Source organism: Podarcis gaigeae, assembly GCF_964106915.1.
Source record: "Podarcis gaigeae genome assembly, chromosome: 15".
Taxonomy (NCBI): domain Eukaryota; kingdom Metazoa; phylum Chordata; class Lepidosauria; order Squamata; family Lacertidae; genus Podarcis; species Podarcis gaigeae.
This window is the reverse complement of record NC_139692.1, coordinates 25894457-25910316: the sequence shown is the minus strand read 5'-3', so window position 1 is coordinate 25910316 and position 15860 is coordinate 25894457. Positions and strand designations below refer to the sequence as shown.

The 15860-nt window shown below is 42.9% G+C and overlaps 1 protein-coding gene across 3 annotated transcripts in view; it reads right to left on the bottom strand.

Annotated features, from left to right (window-relative positions):
- LOC310832633 (opioid-binding protein/cell adhesion molecule homolog) overlaps window positions 1–15860 on the bottom strand; it is a 706658-nt gene that overhangs the window by 503855 nt on the left and 186943 nt on the right. The gene's annotated exons all lie outside the window — the stretch shown is intronic.

The following is a 15860-nucleotide window of genomic DNA, read 5'->3' as shown; positions in this document are numbered from 1 at the left end:
TGTTCACTTATAAACATTCCAGATGAAATGCATGATGTTGTTTCAGGGACTCAACACAATTGCATGATTATATCTGGGTGCAAAACTCAGGGTTCATCCACACTAACCTTTTGCCCCACAATTTCTAGGCACAAGTCTGGAATTTCCATGTCCATGTCCAAGTACTTTTACACACACACACACACACACACACACACACACCACTTTCCCCATGAAAACCTGTTCTTTAACACTGGAGTGAATGGCAAACCTCTGGGGGGGAAACAAGTTGCTGTTTGTTCTGATTCAGCGGTCAAGAACGAGTTTCCCTGGGGAAAGTGGCGGGGAAAAGCTCTTGGACATGGACTGGGAAATTGTGGACTTTTTGTCTAGAAAGCATGGGTAAGTGTGGATAAGCCCTCAGTGAGAACCTTATAAAATAAAATTCCTAGTCCTTCCTTAGGGATGTAAAATTGGGGTTGTGAGAATTGACCAAGCTCTGAAGCCAGCAGGATTTTCATCTTCCCTTGGTATGGAAAAGGGGTTCTCTTTGCACCAGATTTAAATCCACCCCTTTGCATCCTTCGTGTATGAACAAAGGGATGATTAAAATGTTAACAAATCTAAGTTAAGTGATCTTGTGGATACTCTTAATAACAACCAAGTCTGCAAATGCTGGCTTTTTCTACTTTTTTAAGTCAACAACCCAACCTGATCCTTCTCCAAATAGGCCCGGCTGCCGTCGAGTGAATAAAATTACCTCTTAATCAAATGCATCATTAAAACTACAGGCATTAGAGCTAGACACTGACAGCTTTATGAGTGAGACATTTAAAGTTAATTAGGATACAGTGCCTTTGTAGCTGGTGTAGTACTGAGGGGGTACTTCAACCAAAGCTAAACAATAGCAGCGTTCAGTTCTCTGTTGCCATCATTGCTGTCCGGGGCCATTTTTGGAGCACCCGGTGTGGTATTCATGCCTACATGAGCACACATTGAGCTAATCCTGCCAAATCCATCTTGGCACCTCTGTCTGCATTCCCTCTAATGCAACCAGCTGGCATCTTCAGCCCAGTGCATCTGGTGGAAATAGCAGGACATTCCCATGCTGCAACTTAGGGGAGTTCGAAAAACCCAGCGTGGACATGACACTCGTCCCTGCCCTTGTTTTTGAGGAGTGGAGTGAATTAATGGGGAACAAAGTAGTCTTAACAAGCAAAAGTCATTGATGCAACTCTCTTGAAGTACCTTTAATGGAACCCCTAGATTTGTGGTGCCTGCTGTTCTCTGCAGCAGCTGGCACTTAAGGGCTGTTTATATTGTCAAGGCAATGAATGACAAAATCCATTAGTGTCTGCAGGCAAGCAAGTCATGCTTTCTGGCTAGGGGATGATTTAAACCACTGAATAAGACTTTAAAAAGTGTGCCATGGCAAGAAGCATTGCATCTGTCCTGCTGGAGCATTTCAACAAGAATTATATGATGCTGTTGGCTCCCCCGCACCCAAACAGTAGTGAAGCCAAAGTATGCACTGTTTCTCATATTCATCCCAAGTAATGACTGGGACCCATCAAGAATGATGGGGCAGAATACAGGGAGCCCCAACAATAGGTGGATCTCAAGACTTTGACAGACATTGCTGGCTGATCTAGCTTTGTCCCCAGCCATTGCCCCTGCTGAGTTCTACAAGGGCAAGACTAAGACTGGAGAAGGAAGCTGACTGGTTACTCACCACCACCACTCCCCAGACTGGTTGTAACTAAGGAGGCAGATAGGTAGAAACTGGGTGAAAGAAAACTGAGGTTGGTGGTCTAGTACCCCATTTGCCCAAATTGATCAGTCTCTGCTGTTCATCTCTTGAATCTACATCCCTTCCTTTTCTTTGCTTTCCTCCCATTTTAAAATTCAGATTTGCAAGATCCAGGAGATGCTTGCTTGATACTGATGATCTTCTGGATTCTTGTCTCCTGCTGTCCCATTTCCTTTGGCCCATTGCTTACTAAATGTCCATCCATATGCCCCTTTTATTCATCATTTATGATTATTTGTGCTCTTGATACTGTTGGGGCTGTCACATGCAATCCCACTTTCCGTTCTGTTTGGGAGTGGTCATACCATTTCACTTTCAATCAGTGCATATCCCATGAATGCCTGCTAAAATCTCATAACTTTTTATTATCACAAATGTTTTAGTTTTATTTTTGTTCTGCTTTTGTTGCCCTAGAGCCCCTATGAACAGCTATAAAAGGGAAGCATAATGGAACAAACAAAAGCAGAATACATCTACCCCATATGAACTATTTTTATGTCAAGAGTATGTTGCAGAACATAACCACAATAAAACACCAGTCTGGAGGGGCCCTAAGACCTCTGCATCTGTCATTCCTAGGTCCTTGCCTCCATGTTCCATCCATCCTTTGGCCCACATGAATACACTGCCCCTCCCTATAATCTGAGCAGGTCCCTTAGGATATTAGCAGCTTAGCCAATTACATCGCCTCCAACATTTTTGTTCTCAAAATTGAGATATCAGGAGGGGTGTGCCTTCTGGTCTCATGCTCTGGCATTCATCAGCAGGCATGCATGAGGGCTCTGGCACACCCTTGCAGACTCAAGCCAGAGTGAGTGTTTTTTGGTCCAGTGCACTGATGCAAGGAATTGCTCCAAAGTGCCAGACCAAAAAAATGTGACATTCCAAGATCCAAACAGAAGCCAGAATTGGCTTACATGATCTGGGATGTTTCACTTAAAACAGGACTCTTGAGGGGTATGCAGTTACTACTGCAACTATTTGCTGCCCATGCATAACATTGGAACACTACTAGGAAATCATTGCTAAAGGCTATGCTACTGGCACCATCATGTTCACAACTGCAAGCTCTTGTACGGTAGGTAAAACCTGCAGCTATCCAATCAAGATAGTGGGAAATAGGCCTTTGATGCATGTGTAGATTATGTCCAATTTGAGAGTGAGATAGTATCAAATGATATCCAGACACCTGCAATGTTATTCTACTACTTACCATAATGCTACTTCTTACCATAACAACAACAACAACAACAACAACAACTATAAGGTAAACCCTTCTGTGGTGCTCATCTACATGCAATGGAGACACCATTCAAATTTTCCCACAATGCCACAAGACTGACATACTTAAGTTTCATAATATCAAAGATCTGACACAAATGCCTCATTTTTCACACTTTAAAATTCATATACATATATTTTCACAGCAATTATCTGGTGGAAACTTTCAACAACAAATATAATCTGATTATGGCAAAGGAACAGGAGGAGGTAAAAGCAGGTTATTTGTCTCAGAGTATTAAAAAAGAAAAACTAGTTATGACATAATATTCATTTCCACATCCTGATAACATAAAGAGAAACAGAAAAGCTAATTTCATTGTAGACACTAGTGTGCCTATATTTTAGTCAATTCAGTTCACTGCTGTGACTGTCAAGGAGATTAATCTGGGTGCTCATACACACCAAGATATGTCTTTTAGCAAAACTGTTCAAGTTCCAATTGCAAGACTTTGGCATATGATGTGGAATTTCTGAAAAAGTCCTTATCAGTGAGGTCAGTGTCATGTCCATAAAACTGGTCACAAAACTGGTAAGAATTAGTTAAGGGGGGACCTAATGGCTGAATGTTGGAGTGAAAAAGAACTCCATATAAGATACAAGGAAGGTTTTCATCGCTACAGTGAAAATGGGTTGAGTAAAGCTGTGTTTCAAGGACTGTGGTTGAATGAGAGACGGTGAGCTGGGCAATGGGGTGGTAGAAGGTAGGTGGGTAGAGGATGAAACCGCCGAGATGAGATATTTTTCCTATAGAGTTTGTGTCCTAATGGCAAGTTCCCACAGACTCTTTGAACTCTGTCCTGCAATGCATTGCTGAATAAAATCTTACTGATTAGGAATTTGGTGTGAGCCTCAATACTTGAATCCCCAAGGGGAATTTCTCCCACACTTACCTCACAACAGCCAAATGCCACATGGAGAACAGAAACACATAGTGGGTGTTCTTTATCAGCCCGAAAGTCTACAAGCTGGAGACTGGGAGGGAACACTTAGCAGTTTTGACTAAACTAAAGCAGAAGGCCCAGCTATACCCAGTAGAGGATGATGTGGTGGGTCTGTACAACTCACCTGACCAGTGGAGAGGTCAGTGTGGTGTAAACATACTAGCAGGAGCACAAAATAGGCTCTGCTGGTGTGTCTGCACTCTGCCTCCCCCCCTTTTCTTTCCCAGTATGTGGCGAATGGAGGTGACTCAGTCAGTGAGAAATCAGGTGAGTGGCACAGCCCTAACATGCAATCTACTATAGCTTATTCCAGACTCAGTTTATCTTCTGCTGTCTGCCAGTCACAGGGATTAACCTTGTAATATCAATTTCCTTTTATTCCCGAACATGGGTTTGATGATTAAGTACATGCAGAATCCTAATAGCTAGGTCCCAGATTCAGGCATTCCTGGTTCAAACCCTGAATTTTCTAGTGTTCCTTGCCATTAGATGGCCTATCACATTGAGACTTGGGATTGTTTTCCCTCTCAACTGTTTCTGTTTCAAAACAAGTGTCACAGGCTGTGCCTTGTGGAACTCCCTGCCAATGGAAGTCTGGCAGGAGGCATTACTGCTTGTTTTTAGGCATCTTTTAAAGAATACTGTTCAGGCAGGCCTTTGGAACATCATCATCACCATTATTATTATTATTATTATTATTATTATTATTATTCAACTAGTTGTCATTGATATTCTTGTATTATGGGTTGTTTGTTGAGTAGTCCTGCATTAATGAATCTAAGGTACCCATGTCTATTGACTTCAATGGGTCTGCACTGAGTAACTCCACCACTGGATATAACTGGATATACAGTGGTACCTCGGCTTAAGAACTTAATTCGTTCTGGAGGTCCGTTCTTAACCTGAAACTGTTCTTAACCTATGGTACTACTTTAGCTAATGGGGCCTCCTGTTGCTGCCGTTCTGAAGCAAAGTTCTTAACCTGAGGTACTATTTCTGGGTTAGCAGAGTCTGTAACCTGAAGCGTCTGTAACCTGAAGTGTCTGTAACCTGAGGTACCACTGTAATGTTTTCATGTTGAACACCACTTTGTTGCATTGTTGCAGTTTGTATATATTTAAACAAATAAACAGAAAAACAAAATATGAGGAGGGCTGTCAAGGATCTCTTAAAACATGTATCCGGCTCTGATTATGATGGTGTAAAGAAGTGAAGACAACCTCTGATGTATGTGGGGATTTGCAATAATTCCTTTTGGTACAGTTGCTTTTTTATGGGCCTTCTTGGTAGGTACCCATTTAAATATATGGATGATGAGGATGGTGATGATGATTATTATTATATTGCACCCTCTCAGCTTGGGCAGGGGAACTGTGTGTACCGCCCTAAATCTAGCACTGCTTATTGTGATGTTTTCTCACCATTGCTGAAAATGAAGAAGGCACAAATGACAAAGGAATCCCCCCAAGAGAAGCATACCTCACCATGGGAGTTCTAAGAGATGTTTCAGTTATGACAGCATGCAACACCTTCTGTTGATAACAAACTCAGAATTCCACTTACTCAAAAGGACACCATTCCACATTGCGCATTCTCTTCCTCTGCTGGGAAAGTGAGAGAGGACTACAAAGGGAGTCACCCGCGAGGTTCTAGCAACAAGGCAACACTGATGCCAAAGCAAAAAAAACTCCCCCTCCCATCCTTGCTAATGAAAGCTGCTGGGAAAGCGGTTGGTGAGATTTTGTAGATGGATTCTTTGCCACTCCAGTGCATCATTGGAGTTTCTTACTCCCTGACAAGGAAAGACAAGAAATGACAAACTTTCTTGCTTATAGGGAATAAAACCTGTCACTCCCCATCTTGTAAGCATTAAATCACTGACTACCAAAATTGCTGAATTATGCAGTGTTGGGTAGAGGAGAGAGCAAGGGAATGGTGGAGAGGAGGGGGAGATGGTATACCTTCTCCTCAGAAATGCACATTTGCTATGTCATCAGTATGACAATGACTGGATTAAAAGATGGGAGACTTGAGACTTTTCATTAGCAGACCTGCTGCCTTCCTCATCTCTCCAGGCTGACTGCTGTGCTGGATGTCTGAGCACTCTCTCACAAATTCAAAGCACAACACAATGCACCATCACAAATACACCTGAAAGGGATTTGATACTGGCATGCTGGATCATGGTTTACACCAGGGTTGGGGAAGCTGCAGCCCTCCAGATGTTAAGAACATAAGAGAAGCCTGCTGCATCAAGCCAGTGGCTCATCTAGTACAGCACCCTGTTCTCATAGTGATCAGCCAGATGACAGTGGGAAGCCTGCAAACAGGATCTGAGCACAAGGACACTCTCCTCTCCTGTGGTTTCCAGCAACTGGTATTCAGAAGCCTTCAACTGTGGAGGCAGACAGCATAGCCATCATGGCTAGCAGCCTTTGATAGCTTTATCTTCCTTGCTAGAAAGCACAAGAACAAGGCTAAGACACACAAAAGGAAATAGGTCTCCTCCACTCCATGCATCCTGGATTAAAGGGGAGACATTCACTCACCTGCACTACACGAGAGCAGGACTAACAGCAAAAAAATGGGAAAAGCCACTCATTCCCCCACTTTCTGGAATTTCCTTCAGTTCTTAAAACCCCAAAGGAGTACCGAGAAGGCAATCATACATTTACAGCTAGGTTTCTTTGGATGTAAATACCTCTTCCTCAGCAAGAAGGGTCCTGCTCTCATGTCAGTGCATGCAGGATCATATCCTTACTTGGAAGTAAACCTCACAATGGGGCTCACTTTCTAAATCAATGCATACAGCAGGATCAGCCTGCAGGAACTCCCTGGCTCTGCTTCTCCTACACATTTGCAAGGAGTGCTGCTTTGCTTCCGAGGCAGAGGTGGTGGTGGTGTGTGAGCTGGAGTGGAGAACTGGAGAAGAGGCATAAAGGCCACCCCAAGAGGAATGCAGGGTGGGGGAGAAAGAGAGGCACCCCAAGGTCTCTGGAGCAGTTGGAGAGAGGTTGGGGTGCCCTACTACCAGATGTCAAAGAGAACAACAACTACCAGATTTTTAGAAGACATCTGAAGGCAGCCCTGTTTAGGGAAGCTTTTAATGTTTGATGGATTACTGTATTTTAATATTTTGTTGGAAGCTGCCCAGAGTGGTTGGGGAAGCTCAGCCAGATGGGCAGGGTATAAATAAATTATTATTATTATTATTATTATTATTATTATTATTATTATTATTATTATCATCATCATCATTATTATGGTGCATGACAGCAGCTCCGTGCCATTTGCTGGGCAAGGAAGGAGGCAAAAGGAGGAATGGGAGGCAAAGGTAGCAGCTGAAGCAGAGGCAGAGGCAAAAGCAGCAGCTCAGCTGGCTTGGAGGAAGTCAGGTAGGGAAAAGGAGGGCACAGGAGGCATTGCATTTGTGTCTGTATTGATATACTGCTGCTGAGCACTTCTGGGTCTCTTCACAGGGCTTTCTACTGCTGAGGTGTGGAAATTCAACAGAGAGCCACTTCTTGTGGGAAACCAGCAGTGGACAATGGGCAAGGCAGGCAATTGCAGAAATGGGTGATGGAGGCGAGATGTGCCACCTTTCCAGATCCCACGCCTGAGGCAATGGCTTCAGTGTGACTCATTGCTGGGCTAGTGCGGGTGTGAATCCTGAAGCTTGCTTCCATGAACTTGTTCACTAAAAGGAACGTCAGAAAAGCAAGCAATATTATTTTGGAGTCTTGAGCCCTTTGCTACTTTGCACCTCTATTTTTAACCTCACAAAGATCTTTTTGTTGGGGGAAAAACAGCTGCCAAATCATTTAATCTGAAAAGACAAGAGGCATAAAGGGGAGGGGGGAAAAACCTTTATTGCATTTGAACACAATCAGACAATTTAAAGCCCCTGCAAGGAACTTCATAGCAAACATGTTGCAGCTCAGCAAAGGAGTAGAGGTGAAGCCAAGCTGAATGGACAAGGGACAGCTTGAATGTACCAGGCAGAGGGCAGATGTGAGGAAGACAGGGGAAGTAATTAGAAGCAATTATTGGCAGAAGCTGTCATGTGGAAATACTTGCATTGTTTAAATGCTGACCCACTGTGCAAATCCTTTCAACATTCAAATTGTTCTTGCCTTGTTCTTCTTCCTTTAAATAAATAAATAACCCAAACAAATCGGCTTTGAAATTTATAACCACCAGAGAGACTGGTTTTGACTCCAGCTATTAAAAAAAACCAGGAGGCCAAGCCCTGTTTAAATCATTGGTTCAGATGCCCCTGAGATTTCCATAAAGTTTTTCTGGATGCATTTAATCATGACGTTAGCCTGCCTTTCCTCCAAGTATGCCAGTGTGTATTATCACAAGAACCCTGTGTGGTATTTTAGGCTGATAGATCATGACTGGCCCAAGGACATCCAAAGGAGCTTCATGGGAAAGTGGGGATCTGAATTCAGAGCTCCTGGGTGCTAGTCTGAGAACCTCAGGGCCAAATGCAAGCCCTCCGGGGCTCTTTATTTGGCTGTTTGGACTTTTTGCTGACAATCTTTCTTCCACAGGCCCAGCTTCCACTGATCTCCCTATGCTCTATGAACATGCTTTTGCCTGGCTGGGTTTTGTCCTTGGACCACGATAATGCCTATTAATTGCCTGGATGGAGCAATGTATGTGTACAGAAACCCCTGACTCTTACGTGACTGATTTCTGCCATATCTGTTGCTACATCCACTTTTGTCTCTGGCTCCTAACACTGTTGGTACATGGCCCTTGGGATGGTGGTCCCATCACTGCTCTATTTACTACACCACACTGGATCTCCACTCCGCTCTTAGGTAAAGGTAAAGGACCCCTGAGCGGTTAAGTCCAGTCAAAGGCGACTCTGGGGTTGCAGCACTCATCTCGCTTTCAGGCCAAGGGAGACAGTGTTTGTCCACAGACAGCTTTCTGGGTTATGTGACCAGCATGACTAAACCACTTCTGGTGCAACAGAACACCATAATGAAAACCAGAGCACACAGAAAGCTGTTTACCTTCCCACCACAGCGTACCTCTTTATCTACTTGCACTGGTGTGCTTTCGAACTGCTAGGTTGGCAGGAACTGGGACAGAGTAACGGGAGCTCACTCCATCTTGGGGATTCAAACCCCAGAACCTTCTGCTCGGCAAGCCCAAGAGGCTCAGTGGTTTAGACCACAGTGCCACCCACGTCCACTCTTAGAACCCCTCTTTCAAATCTAACACTCCCCTCCTTCTATGGGAAGAACAGCTTGTTTAATAATGAGTTTCTGTATTGCTCACACATAACACCACTGATCTGAATGGGAGTGAGGGTTTGGAGGAAACAGAAGGATGGTACATTCAGCTGAAAGTGGTTTAGGAACAAAAGCATCCATGTTAATTTCAGTGTCATAAAAAAAAGTGGATCAAAGTTTGCCAAACAGAAAAGGACAAAATCAACAGAAGATTAATTATTATCTTCAAGCTTGCAAGGGGGGGGGGGCATTACAACTCAGAATGCGCACAAAAGGGAGTGGAAATAAAGGAAGCACTTGACAGTGTCGCTTTAATTAAAAGGGACTGAATAGCATTAGCAATGGACCTTTGGAATTTATAACCATTTACAAGGTAGCTAAGCAAAGTAACAAAAGAGTGCATACTCCTTGAGTAGGGTATGCAGCATCTGTCAGTACAGAGGACCATGTCAGTTAGAAAGGACTACATTTACTGAGACAGCGAGGCAGACATGGTGATGGTTGATAAACTGTAGTATGAGTTGGAAAGTGTGCGATGAATAGATACTTAAATGAAAGCAAGAGCTTGTTTACACACTCAGAGATAGCCAGGGTGGGCAGTTCATTCAGAAAGGTCAAGCAAAATGAACATGAAGATGGAGCAACCTTCTCTGAGGAAAGGTTGCAGCATTTGGAACTTTATAGTTTAGAGAAAAGGTAAGTAAGAGGTGGCATGATAAAAGCTGATAAAATTATGCATGGAATGGAGGAAGTAGGCAGAGAAAAGTTTTTCTCTTTCTCCTATTACACTAGAAGCCATGGACACACCACAGAGGTGAATATGGGAAGATTACAGATAGATGAAAGAAAGTCCTTCACACATCACTATGGAGTTAAACTATGGAACTCACTCGCACAGGAAGCATTGATGGCCACCAGCCTGGATAGCTTTAAAAGAGGAATGGACAAATTCCTGCAGAAGAAGTCTATTGATGTCTCTTAGCCATGAAGGCTGTGATCTGCCTCCCCAGTCAGAGGCAGAAATGCTTCTGAATACCAGTTTTTGGAAACCACCAGGGTGAGGGGTAGAGAGTAGAGTGAGGCCTTAAATCAAACACACAGAGAACTACACAGCTAGCTATGATATGTGATATCTCAGTGAATATCACACGTCTCTGCATGATTGCTAAAGAACACATTCACTGCCGTCCACCTCTTGACTAAACATTGAAATACAAACAGCATGATGTATGCTGTTGCACATTTAACATTGGTGGCACTGATTCAGGTGTCATGTTGAACGGGCAGTGTTGGGTGCACTGCTTTTGATTCAGGGGTGTTAACTGGTGCTCAGATTTATGTCTTTACCAGCATACTGGGGTAAGGAAGAAACTGCCAGCACTTGTTTGCATATGCTAAGTTATGTAAATGTGCATGCATTTTTAAAATGCCTGTGGGCAAAATAGAAGGACAGCTGAATTTCAGGTGCATCTAGTGGAATGTTGGTTTATTGATACCAGGCAGCAATTAAGGTGCTTGCAGATTTAGCATCAGAGAGAATTCAGGGGGGAAAGAGTTCTCTTTCATGTACTAGTTTGGCAGGATGTAGGAAGAGGCCTGGGAGATTGCAATAAATATATTGAAACATTTAAGGAGGCGAGTTTTGTAAGGTGGCTGCTCTGTTGAATGATTTACAAGGACAGGCAGGGATCAAAGGATTCCTGAATATTATACCTCTGATTAGCTATGAGACAGGAAACTTTGGGGTCAAGGACACATAAGAGTGGAAAGTGACCTTATATCACTAGGGGGGTTTGGGATACAATGAGAGGCACCATTGTACAATGAGAGGGTGCAAAAGAAGGGAGAAAAGGGAGAGATGCAAGGGCTGTCTCCTGGTTGCTTGGGGATGGTTACTGCTAATAAAGATTAATTGCCCCTACATCCCAATGGAATCATTTCGTAGAATCGTAGAACTGTAGAGTTGGAAGGGACCCCAACAGTCATCTAGTCCAACTCCCTGCAATGCAGGAATCATAGCTAAATAATCCCTGACAGATGGCCACCCAACTTGTGTTTACAAACCTCCAATGAAGGAGAGTCCACCACCTTCGAGATACTGTAGTCTATTCCGCTGTTTCACTGTCAGACAGCTCTTACTGTCAGAAAGTTCTTCCTAGTGTTTAGTCAGAACTGTTTATTTTTTAAAACACCCAGAATTGTTTAGTCTAAAAAATTGGCAACAAAAAATACCAGACCCTTCAGCATCCTCTTCCTGAAGCCCATCTTTTCCCCTGCAAGCTTTACAGCCTTAATAACAGTATTAGAACAGATTCCAGCATTTAAACTTTCCAGTTTTACCGTTTTAGCCAGGGATACCACCCATTATTCTTCTTATAACAATGTGGTTCATTTTTAACTCATAATACTATTTTTTAAAAATAAAAAATAAAAAATCAAGAATGTAATTAAAACTGAAAACACCCAAGGGTTTGGCGGCTAATGCTGGCGTATTGTTCAAGATATTTAATACTAACATTTCCATTTGATTTGGCTGTTAACTAATTAGAGGCCAGCTGAGTGCCTCAAGGCACTAGATGCCATGGAGACAGCACATGCTTTCCCCTTTACTTTGCATGGAACATGGTGCCTGGGCTGGCACCGAATTCCTCCAGAATGAAGCCGTTACCCAGAAGATGCTGTCAAAGGCTGATAATGAGTAGTGATGGGACAATGTGACAGAAGTGAGCCCGGAGCATCTTAAAAATGTCAGAAATATTGCAGGGGTGTTTATAGAGTTTATTCACCAGTACAGAATGCATGTCCAGGGGACAGTGTAATATTATAACCTGAGTTGTTGTATTTTAAAAGAGAAGCTCAAATAGAGGTACGTATGTGTAAAATCTTCTGCCTTGGGGGGAAAGTGAGGCAGGGAGAGGGAGACATCACATGTTTAGGACCACTGGTTTGCTAAAGTAAATAAGGAGTGGGGATTATATCCTGGTTTAAATCTTGGCTGGTTTGCTATTGGCTGTGGGTGATTGTTAACACCTTGCTCAGCTTGCTCTTACCTGGGGGTGGGCATAATTCACCTGTTGCATGCATTTTGGCATAATTGGACACCGTGAGGGACAAGTTGCCCCTCTCCTTTACCACATGTAGAGAGGAAAAGGCTCAGGTGGGCGGAAGAAAGACTGAATAATGAGTAACTTGTAACCAATCAAAATAAGTATACTGTTCTAGCTAAAGGCCACAACAAACACACAGGAACAGTTCCCATAAAACAAAACAGGTCATCCATCCAAAATATGAGCCAACATCCATGATGTAAGAGAGAGATTGCCAAACAGAGTAATGTGAGTAGAAAATCAGGTGGTGGGGGCGGTTTTTCCTCAGATGATTTTTTGTCTGTTTTTTTGCCCCCAACAAAAAAACTAAAACCCCAAAGTTTTGGGAAGGCACTGGGGAAAAAACATGTTAAGAAATGCACATATATATTCCTTTTGGACTGAGTAAAATGCTTTTAAAGCAAGATTTGACTCACTCAGAATGTGTAATGTGAAGACCTTTATGTAAGGCAATCTACGGCATGATGGAATAGTCACTCCTATGTATACTGTAGGCATAAACAGCACTCAAATTCAAGCTGCATTTCTGCATCTAGAGGGTGCTGCTGACTTCATGAGAAGAGAATCCAGAGTCTTTTGTCTTCTTTCAAATGGCTTAGCTCACCTTCATCTGGTGACCACTGATCTGGTTTGAAGCTACTGGAAGCATCTGCTATCCTCCTGCTTCTTCAAAACAAAGCCTTTTTTTACTTGGGAGACTGCAATCCTATGTACTCTTACCTGCAGGGAAAGCTCCACTCAATAGAATGCATCTTATTTCTGAGTAACACAATTTCAGAAATATTCCCCCATCCTCGAAATGCAATTTTATATTATACAGCTTTCAAAGAAGCATTTTCTGTGCAGGCCATAAAGGTCTGTAGAAGGAGCAGTTAAGGATGAAAGGATGTGTTAGGAATTTGGTCAGTCTGGATGATTTCTCTGGTTTCCTTCCAGCCTGTGATCCTATATCCAGCGAGGATTAGAACTGGTCAGGTAAGTTAATTTGAAAGACAATGACCTGAACTGGCCACTTCAATTTTCTCATCAGGCTCTCAAATAATGAGTAGATTGCAATAGCTACAACTAAGTGAAGGTTTTCCTCACTTGAGTGGCATGTCATCCCAGGATAGAGAGCAATAGGCCAAAGGGGCTGGCAGGTTAGAAGAGATGAATGAGAGAGAACTGCATTCTGGAGAAAGAGACATTTATTGCTCTGTGCTGAGTCTAAGATGATCTAGGGGGCTTCTCTAGAAATCTAATGGAGACAATATGTCAGGGTGCTAATGCTGTGATCCCCTCCATCCTATGCTCAAGTTGCAAAGATGTATAAATGAAATCATACATCCTCAAGATACCACAATCTCCACTGGCCTGCACTCCAAGGAAACTGAACCGTGGGGAGAGTGCATGGAACCCATGAGATTTTGTACCACTCAGAGACTGTAGGAGCACAGAATAGATTAATCTATTCTGGGCCTCTGTCAGCTTCACTATTGTAAGCCTCATTTATCCCACCTTCTGCTTTTTTCTTTTTTTAATCAGGAACATACAAATTCACACCCTGCATGCATTTTCCTTTTTTAAAAAATAAAATCCCTAAAATATGCATTTTGTACAAACTTTGCACAAATTGTACAAACTGTTTTCCCCTTTTTTTTTTAGCTGAGAATTGCATCACAAAATCTGTAGAGATGTGTGGAGTCTGAGATATTACTGCATCCCAGTCAATTTATGAGTTTGGTAAGCACCAATGAAATCAGTTTGCTTAATGCAGGCTGAGCTAGGTTATCCTCTGTCTCTATTTGCAGTTGGAATTACCCTTTTAAAAGGAAAAGGGGGGAAAGTTTATATTCTGGTTTTTTGTGTTTTTTAAAACTGTTTTTAAGTTCTTTTTTATATTTTGTACATCACATTGAGATATATAGGTGGAAGGCAACAAATAAACAACAGCAACAAGAAAAACAGAGGCCAGGAGAAGGTTTTTATTTTACACTACTATGGACCTTTAGGGAACAGCTACAGAATGCAGTTCACCTAGACTCAAAGGCTCTGTCTTTGCTCTAAACTGTTGGAATAGCAATATTCACTAGCCCCACCCCAAGAAAAGTCAGGAGAAGTTAAACACAAAGGGATAGCAGCATACAATTATTGGGAAAGAGGAGAGACAGGCAGAAAGACAAGCCTTGACAGCAAGCAGAATATTTCAAAGACCTTCAGCTGTTCAGCAGTCATCCGTCATCCATTACAAACACTGGGAACCACAAGCTGAAGAAGAGCAGGGAAGATTTTTAACATCTGTGTTTGTCTGCAGCATGGAGTTTCACATTCTGCTTAGACATGAAATATGAGCTGCTGGAGTTCTAAATGGATAAAGGAAGGCTTGGGGGAAGTTTAGGATTTAAGGGCTGGTTCATGCATGAATGTCAATGATCATCCCTTTAACTTGCATCACTTGATTGCTGAAACGCTCGGCTCTCACACCTGCATTTTCATCACCTTAAATTGCAACAGTAAATGCTATGCATGAGCAAGCTACTGGATTTAATACAGCATGCAGAGGCCAATGTTGTCTTGAATGTGGCATTTTCAGCAGAGTCCATTCACACATGCAGTGGCAAGTCATCCATTCATAGTTGGTTTACTACAGCAGTCCCATAGGCTTGTTTCACCATCTGCAAATTTCTCAATAACAATACTACTACTGGCATGGGATCCATGCTATTGCAAGCCTAGTCCTGACTCCTTGAGAGCAAAGTAAGGGCCTCAAGGAAAGCCCCAAGACATTGCACTCCTGTTGATCATGAGCTCTACAGCAGGGGTAGAGAAACCTTTACTGCCTTCTGTGGGTTGCATGCCCATGACAATTGGAGTCAGTGGCAGAAACAGGAAAAGCAACAAAGATAAAGTTTACATTTGCACAACAGGGTAATTTCTGCACACACTCACACCCAATGCTCTATCACCCATGCAGGCAAGCAAGAGGCATTACCAGAGTTCAAGGACACATTCCAGCCAAGCATAAACACTCAGTAGGACCAGTAAGGGACACTGACTGGGGAGATGAGTGTGAACTGGTGAATGTTCCAAGGGCCAGGAGGGCTGCATTCATCCTTGGATAAGAAATGCCCCATCCCTGCCTTAGAGCAAGGACCACAGCTCAGTGGTAAAGTGCAGTCTTTGCATGCAGAAGGTCTCATGTTCAGTCCCAGGAATCTTCAGGAAGGTATGTGAAAGACTAGAGAGCTGTTGCCAGTCATTGCAGATGATGCTGGACAACTCAGCATAAGGCACCTTCCCATGTTCCTGCAGAAACAGTATCTGACTCTTATTTGGGGCTGCACAGAATGATGCTGAAATGTTCAGAGCTGAGCTGGCACAAAGCAGCAGTGCACAGACAAATCTCTACCGGCTGGCATGAGAAGGCACAATTTGACAATTTTCACACTAAGGTGTTTTATTGCTTGTAATCAATTTCTTTTAAAATGTCATGAAGTGTGCCTCATTTAAG